The following is a 4,525-nucleotide window of genomic DNA, read 5'->3' as shown; positions in this document are numbered from 1 at the left end:
ATGAACTTCACCGGGCTTGCTCCGCCACCATTCTTCCTTCCGACGCCCGGCCGTCCATCATTGCCGTGGGTGCAACGGGAGCAAATGCTCAACGTGCACTTGGTGGCATCCGGAGCCATCGCATTCAAGCCAGAGCAGCGCAAGGCTATTCTTTTTCATTGTTTGGGGATGGAGGGCCAGCGTGTTTATCAGACGTTACATGCAGGGACCAGCGCCGCAGCAGCACCGTCAGCACCAAGCGCCGCAGTCCTCGACGATGACAAGTCTGCCGCTCCTGAATACGACTCTGCACTCGCGGCCGGCAGCAGTTTTCGACCTCGTGCAACGTTATCGTCGAGCGCCATCGTTTTCATCGCCGCAGCCAAAACACAGGCGAGTCCATTTATGACTTTCTTGTCGCTCTACGGCAGCTAGCCGCACATTGTTCGTTTGCTTCGCAAGATGATGCTCTGTGGGATCAATTCGTTGCTGGCGTAGCTTCCAACCGTGTACGTGAGCGGTTACTGCTCGAGGGTTCCACACTGTCTTTCGAAGACTCAGTCCGAATTGCACTTCAGTTTGGGCAAGCAGCGGAAGAACTGAAGAAGCGTTCTGCTTCAGTCGAGGCAATTGCATTGGTGCACCGTCGTAAACCATCATGGAATCTTTCGAAAAAAACAAATGCCCATCCAGCAGCTCCCTTTCAGCAGAGGTTAACGAGGGGCGGGTGGCTCACGTGCTCCGCAGCGGAACCGCCACCCTGAGCGAAACCGAGAACGGAGTAGCTGCTCTGGTTCAACACATTGTTTCCGATGTGGTTCGCAGGACCACTTAGCGTCAGCGCCGCAGTGCCCAGCGCATGAGAAGACTTGCTCTTTTTGCGGTCTCAAGGCCCACTTTCAAAAAGTATGCAACCGCAAACGAACTCAAATGCAAGACCAAGTCCGCGAAGTTGAGTTACATGAAGACGTTTCGTTATGTAGCAGTGCTGAGCAAGTTTGGACTTTACAACGTTCCAAACAGCGGAATTCATATTCAAGCGCAAGTCTTGAAAGTCACTTTGACATTTATTGTCGATTCAGGGTCGTCTGTTTCAATTACATCGGAGCAAGAGTACAGTCGATATTTTCAGAGCGTTCCACTCCTCCCTGCACCGCGTGTCACTCTGACTACTCTCAACGCCCGATTTCCGTGCTAGGTTGTTTGTTTCCAGGGAGACATTCAGTTTAAAGGCCGCGCAGCTTCACGACGTTTTTATGTTGTTCATCGAGGAACGGTCTGATCGGTCTTGACGGCATTCAAGCCTCTGATTATCGCATTGAAGGTTCTGCTTTTAAATGCTTGCACATGTCCGTTGTTCCGCAGTCGACTGTCAATGACCCGCTATCTCGTTCAATTTCCACACCATCAAGCGAGCAGCCCCGCAACAAAGATCTGCCGTCAGCCTTTGCAGAGGAGTTCAGTTCGCTTTTCAGTCCCGAGTTGGGTCTTGCTAAAGGGTTCATCCATCGCATCAAGACGCGGCAAGGCGTACAGCCTGTAGCTTCGAAGCTTCGCCGTCTGCCATATTCTCTCCGTTCACCAGCATCAAATGAGCTTGAGAGGTAACTGAGCCTTGACATCATCGAGCGCATCGATACTTCTGAATTGCTGTCTCCTATTGTAGTTGACAAAAAAGATGGTACCATCAGGATATGTGTAGACCTTCGAGAGCCGAACAAAGCTATTGTTCCAGACAGTTTCCCATTGCAGCATACAGAGGAACTGCTTCACGCTTTGGTAGGCGCTGCACACTTCACAAAACGCGACTTGGCTTCTGCTTACCATCAGGTTCTTTTGCACCCTGACAGCAGAGATAAGACAGCATTCCTCACTCGTGACGGTCTTTCCCGCTTTAAAAGAGTTTGCTTCGGGTTTTTTTCTGCCCAGCGGCATTTCAGAAGATGATGGCGACAATCCTCGACCGTTGGCCCGGAGTGCTGTTCTCCATCGATGATGTGATCATTTTCGGCAAGACCGCAGAAGAGCAGCTTTCAAACTTGAAGACCGCGCTGCAAAAGATCAAGAACGCATGCCTGAAACTTAACTTCCTAGGGCATAAGGTCACTGCTCATAGTATCTCGCCACTCCCAGAGAAGGTAGATTCCATAGTTAACACGCCAGTGCCAACTGATGTTGCCGCCCTCCGTTCATTCCTGGGTCTCGTGGAATATAATTCCAAGTTTGTTCCACACTTGGCTCAAGTGGTCGAGCTTATGATAATATTTCTTCGCAAAACTGAGCCATTCATCTGGTCAGCTGAAGCAGACGGCAGTTTCAGGAGAGTTAAGGAAATACTATTAAGTACAGTTCTCCAGATGTTCGATCCATCCCTTCCAGTAATTGTGTTGACCGACGCGTCCGACTGTGGACTGGGAGCAGTCCTGCAGCAGAAAAGTGGCCACAAGTTCCGCACAGTCGCTTTCGCCTGTCGTACACTGTCGCCTGCGGAGAGGAAATATTCAGTCAGTAAACGGGAAGCACTAGCATGCATTTGGGTGTGTGAGCGATGGCACACATAGCTTTCGGGTCGTCATTTCACAATTCGAACAGACCACCAAGCACTGGTGTCCTTGTTGCCGTCCCAAGGACATGGAACACGCCCACTCCGAACCGCATGCTGGAGTGCACAACTGCTTTGCTTCAATTTCACTGTTGAATACCGCAAGAGGTTCATAAACACTGTAGCAGGTGCACTTTCTCGGCTGCCAGCACGTACCTTGGAGGCAGAGATTGCTAAGGAGGAAGATTCATCTCGTTCATTGCGCCAGCTTGTGTGACAAAGAAGTTCAGGCAGGCTGCCCTCGACGACGGTTGTCTGGAAACCGTGAAGTCTTTCGTGCTGAGTTCCTGGCCGTCAAAGAATCCATTTCGGAAGAGGCGACGCCATTCTGCTGTATTCGGGAAGAACTGTCCGTTGTTGACAACTTTCTACTGCGTGCAGAACGCATCGTTGTTCCATCCTCCCTCACGGCTCCGATCATCAGCACCACGACGAGACATTTCCGAGTATCAAGCGCACGAAGGCGCGACTGCGTGAGCGGTTCTCGTGGCCACGAATGTATCAGCAAGTGGAAATGGCAATAAAAAAACTCACATCTGCCTGGAGGCAGATAAGTCCGCCAAAACCTCACCAGCACCATTGCATCCTGTTGAAGGGCCTGAGGAAGCTGGGCAGAAGCTTGGCCAAGACATTGTTGGTCCTTTGGCGCATGCAGCTTACAACAGCAGATTTGCAATAACGCTTGTTGACTACCATTCTAAATGACCAGAAGTACACTTTTGCAGCCGAGTGTCTACAAGCACCGTAAATGACTTTTAATAAGTGTTTTTTCCCGTGAAGGCTATCCAGAAGTGATAATGGACCTCAGTTCACATCGTACGAATTCATCACCTTTTTGCAAAGCAGAGGTATCCTTCTTTCCCATTCGTCGGTGTACTATCCCCAAGCGAATGGGCAAATAGAGCGGTTCAATCACACATTGAAAAACTTCCTTTCCAATTAGCACTAGTATTTGGTCTTAATTTAGCATAATGGGGACACAAATATGAAACACTGCCATTCTTACATGGGCTTATTTTATTATCCAATGGTAATTTTTGAATAAGTCTGCAAAGACACACAGGAAAAAAAAATACTCTAATCCTTGCGTAATCTAATACGCGAAACATTTTAGAAGGACCCTGATATGCCTTAAAGCGTAAGTTGACAGCACTTACATTACTTCAGTGTCATTTAGGTTTGATAACCTACTTTTACTTTCAGTTTTGATTATTTCATATGTTACCAATACACAGTGCATGGTACTCTATACTGTATATTGAAACACCTTACAATGCTATGCCCAACTACTTTTTTACCAAAATTCTGCAGGCGTCCCACACTGCCCTCCTCGGCCCAGCTGCAGAGCCTGTACTAGCAACACATGCCGTTTTTTATGCGTGGAAGCATTGCATCGAGATGGAAGCAGGCAGTAGCGTATCATTGCAAAAGTAACTAGCAGTTTACGTTATTAGGTGAATTTTAGCATACAAAGTTAGGAAAATATAACATGTTTTTTTTGTGCATAGCTGCAGGTACTCGTGATGTAGTAAGGTTGAAAGTTGGGCGAGTTGAATCTGGTTCATTTTGAAGGTAGTGTGAAAAACAAGGACCAAGATTATTTCGCGCTACCTTGAAAATGATTGTTTACTGATTTTGAAGAAAATTGCAAGCAGGTCATATACAACAGAGCGCGAACGTGCACTTCTTATTTTTTTTTCATAATTGCCTGTTGTGCTTGGATGACAGCAAGCTATGCACAGAGGAGACATATGGAAAGGCAAATTGTTTGAAGCTTCTTTATGAAACCACCCAGTATTACAGACAATGATAGTCAAAGCATGAAGGCTCAAATGAGTGGTTAGCACAATAGGATCCTGGCGCAGCACATGAAATGTCTCACATTTCGCATCTAGGCAGTATCCTCTACAGAGGCCTTATCTTACATAACCACAGGGGCCATGC

General features: G+C 47.9%; 1 pseudogene; it reads left to right on the top strand.

Moving 5' to 3' along the window:
* On the top strand, positions 1 to 1,209 carry LOC146209379 (uncharacterized; annotated as a pseudogene).
* The last annotated feature ends 3,316 nt before the right edge of the window (positions 1,210 to 4,525 follow it).

This window comes from Amblyomma maculatum, chromosome 1 (genome assembly GCF_055883805.1).
Source record: "Amblyomma maculatum isolate TAMU_Amacu chromosome 1, ASM5588380v1, whole genome shotgun sequence".
NCBI classification, from domain to species: Eukaryota; Metazoa; Arthropoda; class Arachnida; order Ixodida; family Ixodidae; genus Amblyomma; species Amblyomma maculatum.
The sequence above is the reverse complement of the archived record's forward strand: the minus strand, read 5'-3'. Positions and strand labels throughout refer to the sequence as shown.